This window comes from Helicoverpa zea, chromosome 13 (assembly GCF_022581195.2).
Source record: "Helicoverpa zea isolate HzStark_Cry1AcR chromosome 13, ilHelZeax1.1, whole genome shotgun sequence".
Classification (NCBI taxonomy): Eukaryota; Metazoa; Arthropoda; class Insecta; order Lepidoptera; family Noctuidae; genus Helicoverpa; species Helicoverpa zea.
In genome coordinates this window covers 8,587,098-8,604,860 of record NC_061464.1, presented here as the reverse complement: position 1 = coordinate 8,604,860, position 17,763 = coordinate 8,587,098, and the positions used below count along the sequence as shown (strand labels likewise).

The window sequence follows — 17,763 nt, the reverse complement described above, 5'->3', positions numbered from 1 at the left end:
TTGACGTGACAGATTTATGATGTGTGCAAAACATGCATAATTTATGATGATGTGGAGATAAGTACTAACAATCAGTAATTTAATATTCATTGAATTGGTCATTCTTATTGCATTATAGGAATGTCAGAGTCAGAAGTAATGTAGGTTCAAATTAATTGCGATTACAAAATGAGATTTAACCGATAATTATCTCATTTTATTATCCTCTTTGTATTTACATAAATATATTGATTAGCATACAAGGATGAGGTCAAGTTTAAATTCTTAACATTATCGTCACCATTATGCAATAAGACATATAAGAACTATCTATAATTCGACTAACAAAAAACGATTATGATGCATATTTTATGTGTTTAGCGTCAGTGTGATCGTCAGAATTTCAAATACATACCTAAATAATTTGATAACAAATTGGATCTGTTTAAATAAGAAGAATGTATCCTAACTAATGAATTGATACCTATGATGGACAATAAATATTACAAGGAAAATGATGGATAGCCTATATGTTTGACAAACTAGTTAGGAATTTAGCACTGGTTAAACCCAGAGCTTATTCTCCCCAATATCCATTTCCATTAGACTTGGGTAATCAACGCTTTTGGACGACATCTCCCAATATGGAAACAAACACTCAAGTCCTAAAAAAGCACGTCTATATTTGTATGTACATACTTTTGGCTATTTATAAACTTGAGACAGGCTTTTATTTAGCTGTGTCCACAAACGATGACGAAGCTCTATGACTAATTTCTATTTCGATGTGACATCACACGGTCCCTGTCCAAGTGTCAAAGGGTTACGCATCTCTGTCATCAGGGATTATGATAAATTCATTTTCTCGGAATCCAACGTATTATGAATCGTACTCTCGGCTTGTTTTAATTGAAACAGGCTATGCCCTTTCCTGGCTCCAAGGATGTGATGTCACATTACTTTGAGTAGTTCCGCATTTCTTAACCTCTGACCAGAAATTGCACTTCCTGGCTGCCGAAAGGCTGAACGATAAACATTAAGGATAAATCCTCAGTATTCGAAGATAAATATTTGAGGCTGTTGACCCTGACCTTTAGATTAGTTTACAGGTTAAGTGTGACACGGTCAAAGTGCATGCTATGTCAAGTCCGAATATCGACGTAGAGATCCGCATTTTACTCGGCGATCATCTACGAGTCGGCGCTCGGTGCGTTGCGCAAGCGCCGGCGAGTCATCGACACCGGCGCGTCCTCGGAAGGTCGCGACGGACCCCGTACGGGACCGTCCGAATTACCATAATATTATACTAACCGAATCTTATCAGCTTCGTGTATCAATATGTTTATTTGGCGAAGTGTGTGTGCCGGATCTAGCTTTTAAAAAGGTCGTTGGTTTGTTTTTTGCGGTAGCCGGCTGGGGACTTGGTATTTCCCATTTTAAGGGGTAGGGGACGACAACGGTTTGGTTACTTTTTTGTTACAGAAGCAGATTTTATCGCTATGTTATAAATTATTTTTGTAAGTTGGTTGTGTTTTGTTTTCTACGCTGCTGGACCGATCTGGATATTTTTTCTGTGTGTTTTGTCTGCCTGGATGGAAGCTGCGATGCGATACGATAAGCAACATTTTTTGGATCCGCTTTTTAATATCAATACTTGGTTAAGAGGTCTTGTAACACATATTGCTTTGATACATGAGGTCGACGTGCCGTTAACACACTTTGTTTACTGTAATCTGATATTGGCTCTTTATAAAATAAGGCGCCAGGCAAAACAAATAATATCATCAATCAGTATAAACAGTAACGTGATTAATTTGCGATTTATCCATTCAAGTGGATAATATTAATTTTAAGCTTAATTTTTCTTTTTTAATATAAAAATTGATAGCATAGCATAACAAACCTTCGTCAATGTGTGTCAAAATTATAATTATAATTTTAGTTAACTTCACTATAATATTTGAGCAAGTGCACATTTAACAGAACAATCACACAAACCATGACTTCTTCAGTTGAGTAAACACAGATCCTGAAAACTTTCATTCTAACACAGCAGTTTAGTTGTAGTAACTCGACAGTCAGTGTGTGTTACACCGAAGTTACCGCGTGGAATTCTATCAAGTCGTACAATTCACGGCGCCGCGACTTGGGAGCGATTCGCGATGCTCGTTTGTTATTTTCATTATGTTTTTTTTTTTCTCGGAATCGTGTTTAGGTGGTGTCGCCGCGGCGCGTCCGTACCACATTCCGCGACAGCAAGGCGCTTGCCGGCTTGACCACTTCATAACTCTGGGGACCTTACCACAGGCTCCGAATCGAGATTAAGTCACGCGTATCGTGTCACGTACCATTTATAGTTTTCGTGATTCACTCTTATTGGGTTACTGTGTTCGAATCGAACAGCTGTGGTTTTATGTCTTTGACGGAGACATTCATGTGAAATTTAATGTGGTTTCTGAACGGAAGCCAATTGCGCCTGCTCAGAAATTACTCACCGTCTCAAATCTCAAAATGTGTTCATAAGTCTATATTCGCTTCATTAAGAAAACGTCGCGGAGCAACTCAAGCGGCTTATTACGATATTTCATTGATGCTGAAATAAACAACAGACTCAAATTATTTTCGAAGAAGTACTTCACGTTTTTTGTATTGACACTGGGAAAATTCAAATTGGATTTACTTATAATTTTCTTCGAAAATTGCGCGATAGATAAGATGATAAAATAAACACATTTATACCAGGAAATTCTAAATCATACAACATCCGTGCAATGAAGCTAGAAAACTCAGATATAATTTAATAGATTTCATTAGACGTTAATAATTTTTCTTAATACTCTTACTAGACTAAGAAAACAGAGCTACTTTGATTGTAAATATTGAAGGTTTAGGGAACTTTGCTCACTCTTATCACCTTTGATTGATTTATTTTCATCGTTTACAGCTGTTCCTTTTGATATTTTCGACATCCTATCTTCGTGAAACTATAGTAAGGTGCAAAGTAGTAAGAAACATCGTCGGAGGCGCCGGCGATCCAGTGCCCGCCAAAATTCGGCTCCGGGCGTCCGCTAAATTATGTAATGGAATATTCATGATGCCTTTTTCGGTGCACTGCTTTTACAACTAGCCGTATTTCACGGGCGTTTGTGGTTTTTCTTATTGTTCCTCTTTGGAGACGATTTATTGTAACCTACCTTTATGTTTATGCTGATATTTAAGGAAAAGGTAACCAAGATTCTAGGAAATCTGTCAAAAATCACATTTAGGTTAGGTTTCGTTCGCCTCGCTTGCTGAATCTTGTTACCAAGTGCTGTTGAAGATTGGACCAGCTTTTGTTTATATTATGTAATTATTTGAAGACATAATAAATTGTTATCAGCTGCTTAGCGGAACAGCTTCTCCTAATGAAAGTTGCACTACTTACAGTGTAATATATCATCCATATGCAGTTCGCGATGGACAGACACGCCGATCGATTCGTTCATTATATGTCGATTGTAATCGATCGACTGCCAGTTTAATCGATATTAGAATCGATTTCGCGCTTGTATCCGTTGCGGTTTACATTATAGGCTCTTTAGTTACATAATGTTGTTTCCGTTATTTCACTCGAGATACTATTTAAAGGTTCTCGTGTTGATAACGATTTTAGATAACAATCTGTTAATTTATTTGGCACAGTTTGTTTTATGTTTGTTTCTGTTCAACGCTCCAGTTATGTGTGCCTTGGTTGGATTTTTTGCTCTCTTGCTAAATACGGTTTAATTTATTGGAACAGAATTTATTTTGTTTTTATTTATAAAGGTATTCCGTATAATTTTTTGCTTTTAGTGATTTTATTCGCCTAAGTCCGGGACAAACAGATAAATATTTAATGGAGGTAATTTATTCGACTTTTTCACAGATCTCATTAGTTTAATGGCTGGTGTTCGATCATGTTATTGTTTATTATTCCAAAACTTCTGTTTGATACATTAAATATTCGGCGAATCTATAAAATTATTCCGTGACGTCTGTCACATGGCTGATCTATTTTGGTTGAACTTGTTATTTTTTAGCGAACACATAAATATGTATATCAAGACTTATATGGAATGTTATATGAATAGTTGAAATTCCTTTGCTTTGACGTAAAAAAATTGTTTATGCGGATCTTTCGTTTTGAGAAATACCCATGTAACTGTGACTCGCAATAATTAATTGACAACAAGACGTAAATTCTTTTCGTCGTTAAATTATATGGCCATAAAATAGCAACCAATTATTTTGATAATGAGAAAAATAAAGTTACAAGATGTCAGGAAAATATTTTATGATATTTATTTTCAACGAATTGAACTCTATCTAAAATAATTGGCGGCCATTTACGATCCATTAAAAACTTCAATTATCTCGTATCTCATCTTTTGGGAATGCGAAGTGTTGATTATTGTAAATCAAGCAATTAAATATAAACTTTACATTTAAAGGTTCGATGTTCGCTGTGGAATCATTTAATTCAATTGTTCAGTTTTCATAGTATATTCTCAGGGAGTTGAGCAATAAAAAGCCTTGTTCCAATTAGTTTGCTCTGATATTTTAGCACGTTTTCGACGTGTTAGCACCCGATGCAACTCGCGGTTTTATTATGCAAGTCTCCAATTTACACCTCTCAACATTTAAATGGGCCCTTTAGACCCTACGTTATATTTTCTCGCCCAAATTGGTAGATACTTTTTTTATATTATTTGTATATTTGCTGTGTATGGGCATTCTCATTTATAATATTGGTATATTAAGTTATATGTATGAAAGCAAGGATCTAACTAAAATATGATAATATACATTCAATGTTCCTATGAATTTCAGTAAAAGCAATTTGTCAAACAATGGTAATCTTGATTCCTACTTAGCTGTATTATGTTTGTGGGATAATAATTGTATCATAAAACACAGTATTAAACCCGTACCAAAACTATTATACATTCAACATTTAATTAAAATATTTGTAGCTAGAAATATTTTGAAATGCATTTTTGAGTTAATACAACGACACTATGTTGCAAGCGGTAAATGCTTGCTAGGTTCGTTGCTTAACTAACACATAAATATAATATTAATTTGTTATACGTTACCTATATTTTTATATGGTCATAGGTCGTTGTTCCACTTTAAGTGTTTCTAGGCTATTGCTTTAGTACACCTGTCGAGATTAACTATTGATAGATTTCATACATGTAGAAAATATATCATGATTATTAATTATGCTGGACGATTCATATTTTTGTATGAATCATTATGCTATGGTCTACTCTAATATCATTTTCTTCATCAATTAACATTAAAACAAAATATATATATTAATTATAAATGTACACTTATTTAAACTTTTTGTTAATGCGATTTTTTTTCAGTCCTGGTTTTTTAACCAACTGAACTCGTATCTATAAAGTTATAAAAACACAGAAAAAACGATTCACGATTTTCGTGCCAGGTGTCCTTATTACATAATGGCTGAATATTTGACATTTGACCGTCATAAACTGAGCATCTGTTGGAATCATTTCATATGATATACGTCATTCATATTAATACTGACTGTCTATTCTAGAACATCATAAATCCAATGAGTGCTGACTGATAGATGTTCAAGCTATCTTTGTATTTTTTTTAAGAGCCTTGAATCGGAACTGTCACAAATATACATCTATATTGATACTATAAAGCTGAAGAGTTTATTGATTCGAACGCACTAATTTCATGATTTGAAAAATCTCTTCAGTGCTAGATAGCCCATTTGTCGAGAAAGGTTCTTTTATCCGGGTGCGCAGAGTAGTTTTTACGGGACGCTGATGAAACTTGTAGTAGTCCTTATAGTACGGAATTGCGAATTCTATCCGAGGCTGAAGAATACGGGTAGAATTTTGTGTTGTAAACTAGAAGAGTACTAAATACCGCTTGGTTTCCAGCCTAGATACATGATTGTCACGTCCACTGCAGTCTATATTTATGTAAGTGTAAAAAAAAAACATCTGTCGAAACCCGTAAAAGGCGTCCTTAGTTGAAATTATAGATTTTTGCTGATATTAATCAGCTAGCCTACGTCCTCCGAAGTACCACTAGATAATCCAATTAAAATCATGTTTCTTATCAGTATCCATTTGTGTGCAGTTTAACTGTGCTTTGGGCTGTTAATATCTATTCTATTGCTTATAAATAACATATTTTTAATAAAAAAGAATTTAAGAAAAATAATCTTTAAAACATAAGTGCTATTTATTAAAAATTGACGTCGAATTTATCAGAAACTTTATACAGTCATGTTGTGTATTCTAGAAAAATATTTTATTATCCATGTCTATTTTTATATGTGAACCACTTAAAGAATTTTGTCAGTATGCATAATCTTGTTTCGTTGCGACATTTAAATCGTAAATGATGAACAACAATTTCAAAATTATAAAAATGCCATTGTTATACAGTTGCTGTGATTAAATATTACCAGAATATATTCATAAACTACTCATAATGAGTAAATAAATATTGCGATGTAGGTACAATGTTACGTTTTTTTTCACGATCCACTATACAATATACAATACCTACTTAGCTATTTATTGCAAGAATTGTTGGACTGACAAAATCGGAAGTCGTTAACCTATATTGCTAAAACAGACGGAATTGGCGCTTTAATTTGTACAATGCGCAGGTAAATAAAGAAGCTAAGGTCAAAGATATAACGAAGTCTTCGTCCTATGCTTCCTAAGAAGTATGACTGACCTGAAAAATTTAGCAAAAAAGAGTAATAAAGCTTGCGAATCCCAGTGTCCTTCTCACCTTACAGCGTTTGCCCTTGCGAATTATTCATAACGGCTCATAAAAGAGCAAGGTCGTCGCACTGTCGAGATTGCGGATTCGGTCGGCGGGCCCGCGGACCACATAACGTATAAAAATGCAAACGACTGGGTTTCACGCGGATCCCGGGACGGCGACGCGACGCGACGCTACTTTGGCGCCATTTTTCTTCTCTTTTTTTTTTCCTCTCTCCATCGAACATTAATTTATGGCGTCGCCGGTCACCATAAGCTGCCAGTATTACGCATATTTGGAAGTATTATAAAATTTTACGACTTTTTTCCTTTACGGTTTTTGAGATAAAGCTCGCATTCCTAAGACTTTTGACTGTTGCTAAGGAAACGAAAGCATTGTTATAAAAGCCTTTACTTTTAGTGCAAAGATAAAAAGAAATAATACCCTATTCAAAATACAGATTATGTGAGACAATTTCACAGTTTATTTACATACGAAATAACTATAGCATTGCGTAAAGCTGACGCATAACAAATATTACGGAAATGTAAACACTAGGACAATAACAGAAGAGTTTTTTTCTGATATATAGGTGTCAGTGAATAGAGAGCGTATTATGCAACGGATGCAAGACGCGCCCGGTTCCCGCGGACGTAACTCTTATGTAGAAAGTAGTATACATGTAGAAAATTCTTGTCGCTCTAAAGGGAAAGGGATCAATTTTACCTCTCAAGTGGTTCAAAGCATCCGCTGTATGCGTCAAAATTCTTAAATCATTTAACTATTTTAATTGGTCACATGTAACGGCGGCGTCTAAATATGGAGCATTTTACACAACCAGTTGTCTTCGTGTAGATTAATTCGATTTCGCGTTTCATACCCGGAATGTGTGTGATTTGTTTAATTGATCTTTACGTAAGCCTCATGGAAAACACGTTATTTGAATTCAATAATGGTTATGTATTTATGGTGTCAATTAAGTAAATATGATGTCATCATGCTATATTTTCCTTACAAGACAATATACCAAGGAAAGAGCATAATTGTTTATCGTGATCGAAACTAACGGAACTCTAACAAACGTGTGGTTTTATCTCGAAGTTAACCACTTCATAATTGCGCAGTGGGCGGTAAACACTTGACGGATCATACAAAAAATGTAATGGCTATAATAATCTTTGGCCATCAGATAATCACTGGTCAAATATTATCCTCCAAATTACCTCATAATAACATCATTAAAAACCGTTATTTTCTTCAAAGTATCAATCTGAGGTAAATAAAAAAAATGTCCGTCTTCCCCGAAAGGTTAGGCAAAGGAACTGTGCTACACAACCTTTTGAAGTTTTCTGTAGGTACCTCTAATTTAACTATCAACAAAAAATATGAGATCCAATAAAGAAGAATATAAGTTATCTTTTAATTATTCATATGTAGACTACGTTATTTGAAACGAGTAGCTCACCGATAGCCGTATCGGTTTACGTAAGTTCAAGTCACGTTAAATCGTATGGAAATATGACAGATCTGCCGACCCGGCGACCTCAACACAAGTTTATGGTCACGTGAGCAGGCTTACTATATAATATACCACTTATTTATAGATACGTGGAAAACTCTAGCCATGACTAAAGACCCATTTATGTTATACAGATCACTCATCGAGTGACATTCTACAACCGACATTCTGCTTAGCATTAATGAGTTAATATTTTTCACAATTGTATAATTAATTCACTTATTTATATTCCGCGCACTTTGTTAATTAATTGATACGTTCATTAGTAACTTATCATTGAAAAGATCAATATTCAAATCACCGGCGACACGTTCAAAATCGTCTCAGTGTGGGCTAAACACTCGTTAACGAACCTCTTAATAATTAAGCGGCGTGTTATTGTTTTCATTATGTTAATAACCGACGACATTGACATTGATTGTACGTGTAAATCAAAAGGTCGAGCGTCAATCTCCACGAATCTGTTATGGTAATGAGAAAGGCGAATCGTCGAAAAGTCGGCGCGCGGGCAAGCGGTCATCTCCGCATTCCGACCGAGGACATGCGCATACGACCCACAGCGGAATTCCCATCAAACTTATACGACAATAATAATACTTACACTATATAGACTGAGAGATAGCCACCATTTTGCGGACCTGTTCTGTGTTTGTATGTGACTCCGTAAGATCAAGGAAAAGATTGTTACAGCGCTACGTTATGCGCTTAAGTGGACTACCTAACAACAGCGGTTATAAACTTTATGCATATGCACACACTGTGTTACTTCTGCGATCTGATACAAAACAGAAAAGCTCTGTTTGAGGATAACGATATATTTTACAGAATAACAACAACAAACAAAGATTATATGGCGGCATTGTATTTAATCTTGGGTTCGAACCCAAGTTGGGTTGTTTGTTGATGTTACCAAAAACGGACTCGTCTCCTTTACTATAAAGATGATACATGAATGCTGTCGCTAAGCGGCACTGACCATATTTGCCATTCTTATAGCTCGCACGGTATTTTTACAACATTTGATAGCTGGCGCCAACAAATGGAATCTCGACTGTTACGAATTTAGAGACATTATGTATGACCGTGAGCGAGATTAATGTCCAAAGATTATAAACAAGTCGTTATATTTCTAGTTATGGCGATACCCACCCGACTTCTGTATTAGCATAACCGAGCAAAATCACCATTAGAAGCGGTTTTTGTACAGTGACCAAACAGATCAATTTTTTTTTATGGTTGTTTACAACGCCGGTGTCATTGTTATTGTATGGCGACAAATAACGAGAGAACGCGAAAATATTTGTTCATTTTAGTAAAGAATCATAACTATATATAGTCAAAAAAATTCAGTAACAAATCAAATATTCAGGTTTCCAGGTAGGAACAAACAAACTCCCACGCGGTCTGCAGTCTGGGCTCCGATAAAAAATAGTAAACGAAATCGGATCATGACCTTTAAATGTCCTAAGAATTTTAGTGTCAGCATCCTTTTAAGAAGTTAATTAATAACAAAATACGATTCGAGACATTTAGAACTTTATTTTGTAACAAAATAAGTAAAAATATGAATTTAGCGTCTGAGTAAGTGTTAGCGTTTAGGTGGGCAATTTTGGCACCCGACTGCCACGTTTTCGCGATAAAATTATTACGAACGTGAAAATCAAAATAAACATATTTCGGTGCAATTATAACAGCTGCCAATTCGTCATTCTATTAAAATATCTTCGTAAACATTGCGAGTATTCTTGGTTCCGAATAAAATAATGATGAGTAATTCTGTGAAGATCTGAATATGATAGTCATTGTGAGCTCCGGTTGTTTCTACTACATCGTTTCTAATTACCATAATGGTATATGATCAAAGTGTCAAGGACGTTTTCCTCTGTCACCTCGTGCGAAGCGACTAATTGCTCTAGATCACAAATGCGCGGGAGTTCACTTTCATTGCCATTGTGTGCTTCATGAAAATTGTGGTTTTTCTTCTGCTTAATCATTAATCTATTTGAATTAATGAGAACATGGAGTGAAATGCCCGGCTTTTGCGGATCTAGGTGCGCTAGAAGAACTTAGACGAAGCTCTATGTAAGAAAATGATTAGTTCTGTAGCTGAAGTAAGTTTGATGTGTCACGAAATTGGAGTATACGTATCATAATAAGTGGGAAAGTTATTATTTTTTGGTTGATTAAGTATGTGTTTTTTCTTAAAATGAATAAAGCCGCATAATTTAATTACACCTGCAGTATAAAACACCAACACAATGACATAACAAACTCAAACAATGTTATGTAAGTACAATTGAATGAAAAGGTGACTTCCATTGCACTTACATCTTAGCTTTCACACGGGAAGAGAATATCGCGCCCTGAGACAATGACGCGGCCTAGACACTGACAATAAGATGATAACCCGAGCACTTTCCACTTTCCCGCGCCTTCCCACAACATGGCCGCCGTATGAAAAGCGCGCGAATGACGCTGTACATGCACATCCCGAGGAAATGCTTTCAAAATCATACTAAGACATGGCACGCTGGTTCGGTAATGCATCTAAAATTTATTGTCAGCAAATATGTAGGTACATATGTGGCGTTAAAATTTTATTGATCGATATCAAGATTATTAGTATACTAATTAACATATAGAATGCACAATTTTAGCAATAATAATTAATTTATTTAAAACTATACTTTAACAAGAAATGTTTTTATGTGAATTCTCACCCTATTTCTCGATATACCGTAAGCTTTGGTCTAGAACTTTCCGCGTTAGAATGTTCAGCGGAGACAGGTTTCAGACTTTACGGTCAATTAAAAGTAAGCTGCGCATGTCCGGAGCATGCATTGTCGTTAAGTCTTTCGTGTGCACGAGTTTGATACTTTCCAGATTGTTCTTTGGACCATTTTTAACTTTGTAGTCTTTACCGTTCAGTAGACTACGCAACCACCCTGTGCTACACAAAGATACTTTTTTGTTAGTTATAGCAATAACTAGTTTTCTAAATTTTGTAAATCGCTGAAACGTTCACAAAAGTCCAATTTTCATAACCAACTTTCAATTTATGCTGTGTTACTGTAAAGTTACTTAATTCGTTTTTTTTTGTAGAATGCCAACGTTTAATTTGAAGAAAAGGTAACATACACATAAAAATCCTTATTAAGCGTATCCAAATAACAAATATTAATGCCCTGACAGGACAAGACAAATGCGACCAATACTCAGAACTATCGATGTTTACATTAATATTGTAAACATTGTTGCCATAGAAGGAAAAATTTAGGTATGTAGTCGAAATTTTATTTTCCGACTGGCGCCGACTACCAGTTTTTAATGACGTCTTGTTATCAATTTTAATGGAGTCGCCTACACATATTACGAATTAAATGTGCTAATTTATTTGACCCCGGCAGTGCATTCTGTTCTTATTTTGATGCACTTTTGTGTTATTGTCTAAATCTGATGAGGAACTATTTGCATCTCGTGTAGTATCTAAATGTTGATTGGTTTAGCATTATAATAACACATCATTAGTCTGATTAAAATTGACACACGGACAGGCTGTATTTAAAAATAATGCTAATTTGGCGCCGTCTACCACGTTTTAGATAAAAATATATTTTGTTATTGCCTGATAAAAATAGATTCGCAATAATTTCTATAACGTTTAGTAGGAATTTTGCGATGTTTTTGAAGGTTTTTTGGTGTTTTTTATATCGTATATTATTCATGTTTAAATATGAGGTAAACGTTTTTTTCCACGACGAGTTAAGTAGAATTACGATGGGAACAATTCGCAGTAAAACCGAACACTAACAATAGAAATTCCGAGGCAAAAACTCCATGGCAACTAATCGTAAATAAGAGACATTTAACTTCCACATAATTATAACGAAGCTGCATACATTCTATGCACTCATGTATTTCTCGGAGACATGTAAATTGATAAATTGCACATTAATAGCTTTCTTCGAACGGTTATCTAGCCGTCGGCCGCGTAACGGATAGTTATGTCCATCACTACGACCCGTTTCATTTGGTTACGTGTCGGTCGCACGAGGGTCGCACGCACCGCTTTCCACTGTTTTTCCAGTTATCCATAACTCCATGAATGCTGGATTAACTGGTTTTTTCCCTTACAAACTAGTTATTGGAGCAGGTGTTAGCTGTTACAAACATTTCATCATCTAATAGGTACGGTAAGCGTACATTTCCCCTGTTCGTTGTTACTTGTTACCGGTAATAGTACGCTGTGTGCTAATGCTGTGTAATCTACACGGGTTTTCTTGTACTGGTTGCTTTTGTGCAACTAACTTGATATTTTAGTTTCTAAACCGTCGGTCTTTATGGCTTTGTTCGAATCGTTCGCTCATTGAAACGTAGAATGCGGGCCTGATCACGTTTGTGAACGATTAAAGGTCTGCAGATGCGTGTAGGGAATGTTGCTCGATGTATCATTTTGTAATAATGACTTACTAATAATTGTGCTTAATATAAGAAAGAATATGATAGGCAATGTTATTCAGAAAAGTTGTTCATACCCCCTAAAGTGTAAGACACAGAAATATATTTCTGGTTTCTAATCTCAACATGGACCATTGACCATTCGTATTCAGTTCTATATAGCACTATGTACCAAATGTATTTTTTTGCTGTAAGTATGATTTACATAATGCAACATCAAAAGTTATTAAAGGTTACCTCTAAACACCATGCCAATAAAAACTGACATCCGCTGGGAAAACCTGCTTGCAGTTTTTCTAACTTCACGTGTCACCTCTAAACCACTAGAATTTTATATCCCAATTAAATTAAATAACTGTTGTAAATAAATTGAGAAGTATTTGTAGGTATGTGTTACATAAAATGTGTTATATTACGAGATGTTTATTTGCTAATGAGTAACCTTGGCATTGACTGATTTAATGGAGGTCGAAGAAATAGCGTGCCGCTTGTTTTGTTTTGGTTATTGCAAACAACACTATATTTATCAACAAGTGTTGTTGTTGGTAACACACTTTTTGCAGACTGTAGGGGAAGTTACATTATTGAAGATACTCAAAGAAAAACATTAAGGTTAAATGAAAGAAGTTATTTAAGAAGTAAACATATATATAATACATTGTCTATGTACAGTGACTGCTTACATACAAAAGAGTTTTGTTGAGTTGGTCCTGTTTTAATTAATTTTCCAATATAACCAAGTTGTAAAAAGACCATAAACATAATTACTTAATGGGCTCCTGGCTCCCATAAGGTAAATGTAGCAATCATAATATATCAGTTTCGAAATAAAACAACAATTTCGATTCGTCAATTTCGCGAAGATAAATAATAATTGATGATTGGTTTAATTCCTTTTTATTTTGTAATACTCTTTTTAATTGTATAAAACAAATTATGTTTTGACGTACATACATCGTGATCCTAGGTGAATAAGTTTTTAATGTTTTTGTTCTCACATCACATCGTTCATTTCTGTTTTTATGTAAGAAAATAGCTATTTTTTGTTCCCTACAAATTATATGGTTTGCAAACGTGACTCCTCAATTTTAACTTAGACAACATGAGTGGGTAATAATTTTTTGTGACATGTAGGATGATCTTCTAGCTAAGATTTTAAATGTTTTTAATTGATCATACCAATTGTAGTGTACTTATTTAAAAAGAAAATAGAGTACATCAACAAAATTCACATTTACGATTGCAAGCACATTGTCAATATACTGTGCACCATTCACTGCAAAATAAAGTCGAAGCAATGAAATTGCAAGTCAGCAATATGGCATCAAGGCTGATTTGTTCAGGTTGCACCGGATGTAGGTAAAATCACCATCAGTTCTGAACAGTGTTAACGATGACTAGACAATCACTTGTAATAAACATCATCATAAATAATTAAGCTGAAACATCTTTTTATTACATACAATTGCACTTCGGAACCTAGGTGCAGGATGTAAATATCATCATTGCATTCCACGTAAATCATCATCTTCAGCTTAGCATGCAAATTAATTATTCTTTATCTCGTGAAATTTTATTATCATTAACTGTATGTACTTACCTATTATTAAAATGTACTCAACACGCTTAACACGATATTTTCATTATTAAGTTATAATAACCACATAAATGTTTTAATAAACAAAAGATCATTGCTTCCTTCTAAAAAAATAACAATGCGGAATATAAGAGGTGTAAGCACGATTGTAAGACTATGTTAGACGTTAAAAATAGCTTATATGAATATAGTGTTAGGCAATGATAACTAAAGGTCAATGACTATTGTATAATAATAGGCGGTAGAGTTTTATCAAACACACGGATTTGTATCACGGTACAATTCGATAGGGTGACCATACAATGGGTAATATATAAAAAAATATTTAAATAGGAATTCTATTCTATACTGTCAAGCATCCGCAAAGACAGACTTCGGTCTGCTTCTCAGAAATTCGTGCTAGAATAATCCTAGACAGTGCCTCGGAAAATACCCTGAACCTTGTATGCAGCAGTAACTTGAAACCACAGCCGTCCCACGTAGTTCCAGTCCTCGCGTACTCGTTGCGAATTAACCTTGTTTTTAGAATAGGCTGGCCACCCATTCCCGCCCTGGCTTCCATTATACATTCTTCATGAACCATTTCTTCTGCTAACGGAAACTAAATAAAAGTAAAATCCGTTTTTGGTTGAAGATTGTTATTTGAAAGAATACCAGTCTTTCAAAACAACGTGAATATATCCACCCTAATAAAAAAAACTTGTAACTCAATTAAAATACATTGAAGAAATCATTGACAGTTGAGATACAGATCTAGTATGTATGATCTAATATCAGAAATGACATATGACAGAGAGGCCATTGTCACTGCGCGTTGATTGACACTAAACAATGGACCCACTAGGTCGGATAGTCCGAGCACTTTGTTGTTAAACATAGGCAAATATGTCAGGGTCACGGAAAGTGGCTGATACTGGCGTCTATTGTTAGAATTATAATTTGCATTTTGTATGGACATGTTATGTTTGGCAGTTGTTTTTTTCTGTACCTACAGTTGATCTGTGTAACTAGGCGGATTAAAAGCAAGGCAAGGATTGGTTGAAACTAACCAGATTCAGTACGTCACATCATTTGACTGTGTCTTTAACTTTAAAAAATATGTTGAATCTCTAATTCTTAAGGAAGACGTTTGCTAGTGACATTCCACCTTTTAAAAGTTTAAAAGTTCTTATCCATTCGAGAAGCAGTACATACAAGAGCAACTTTTATCAACTGTTTATAAACCATTATATTCATTCTGTAATATGTAACCGTGTCATTGCATTACATGTTAACACAGTACCAATAAACAGCAAGGAAATGAGAATCAGAGCGTGACATAACAGACGTTTATAGGACACCATAAAAGCGGTCATCTTGATTCTATCCACCATATTTGTTCATCCCAAGTGTACTTACCGCGATAGCCATAATGAAGTTATATAACAAGGATAAGCCATATTTATAAACCAATTACTATGTACATGTCGCATGCATTATTAATTTATTCGAGGAAAATCGCTACATCCTCAAGTAATGGAAATGCGATTTATTCGATTTATGCAACCTTGACCCGCCCATAGACGGAATAAGACCTCTGTGCACCAAAGATATGTAGGATGAAATTACATTAAATCTGATTTGATCAGATACAATAGAAAATTTTAAAAAATAATCAAGGTTGGCCATGATTAAAATTCACTCAATGATTAATTAACTTTTGTATTATTCAAGCTGTAACAGACACTATAGAATGATCGATTAAATTATAATTATTAACGACTGCAATATCATAGTGTTTGAAAATCTTCAAAAATAACGTGTCAGACCCATATCATGAAGATTGAGACAATTTTCTGATTGTGTGACAGGAAAAAAAACAACGATTGCATTGAATAACTACGTAATCCTCAGTGAAATTAAATCCAATCTCCATTAAAAAATACATTGAGAAGCTAATCAAAATTACGTCGAATTAGCACACTGATGAGTTCGGTCGTAGATAATGTTGGCCAAGCGACCGGGTCAATGGATGCTGTGACCAGCAGAGCGAGGCACGAATGTAGCACGGATGCCTCGGCCTCTTGAACTTGACCTTCGCAGCCGACCTTCAAAAAGTTTCTAATATACGAGCATCAATAAGACATTCTGGCCATCTCTGACCGTCGTAAATTTTATTCTAGTGATGTTTGGCAACGCCTTAATACCGGAGTCTTTGATTTTTGAATTTATGCTTTTAATTTATTAAATTGCCACCTTTAATCTCTTCATCATATGTAATGGTAGAAATCAAGTTTTTATGCCTGCTCTGACCCCATGTACTGGCTTCATTAATGAAAGTATATTGAAAGTCTTTAATTTCCTGTCCATATTTTCATGTCTTTATTATGATGTTCGAAAGTGCTGAAAGGTACAATTATGGCAGTCAGATGTAATAAATTAATTTGTATTAAAGCACCGGTTGACAGGATATGGTTGCAATCACGATGAAGACATTAATTTGGATGGTTAATCATCATCAATTTAAACATTCATTATTGTTTTGACTGTTGTTTTAACTTTCGATTTAACCGTCCAAAATAACTTTTAATATCTGTGCATTAAAATTATAATTGCCGTTATTAGCTTGAAATTATGATATGGTCGAGTGCGATGCGCAAGATTTCTAGTAGGTCGTGCGGTCTCCGTGAACTTGACCGTTTCGGCGGATGCGCCTGAGCACCGGTCAGCCTTCTCTAAACATGGTTCGTGTACTATGATTTTGAAATAGATAGCACAATCTGACCGCTCAGTGACGGCCTGATGATCTTGATCTTAGTTTTTATGTTATTATGTATTATGTTATTATGTCACTAGTTGTGTAATGTTCGTCTTATTTTAATACAACAAAGATCGAATCGGTTTGAACAGGATGTAGATCATTTTATTTTATCATGTTTTCTTGTCAGTTAGCACCTTTATAGCGTTAATAAATGTCCAAAATACGTTTTTATTATGCTAAAGAATGTGTCATATTTGGTGAAAATATGTACCTACTTGTTTTTCATATTTTTTTCGTTAGTCATATTGCGACGTTAACTTAAGTAGGCCGCGTAGCTGACAGTAAACAAATGTACATGTTTATACAGTTTACTTGTATTTACCAAACGTGTTCGTTTCCGACTGTTCTAGTTTCTGTTCGCTGTCCATTTCTATGTAATATTTGTACGTTACTTGGCCGTTTAACTAGAACATATCAAAAGAGTTCATTTTATTACGGTCCCTTATATTTTCAGCTTCAGTTTTGACTGACAAATTTTTTAAAGGCATCGTTATGAAAATTAATTTAATCTGACATATTATCAACGTGACACTGTTGTCAGTTAAAGTAAATGTAAGTACTTGTAAGTATGTACTGCTCGAGGCAATGTACCGTGGGACATGACAAGTGGCAGCTGTCAAC

The 17,763-nt window shown here is 34.9% G+C and overlaps 1 protein-coding gene across 1 annotated transcript in view; it reads left to right on the top strand.

Moving 5' to 3' along the window:
* Window positions 1-17,763, top strand: part of LOC124635579 (N-alpha-acetyltransferase 15, NatA auxiliary subunit) — an 82,537-nt gene that overhangs the window by 24,705 nt on the left and 40,069 nt on the right. The window lies entirely within an intron of this gene.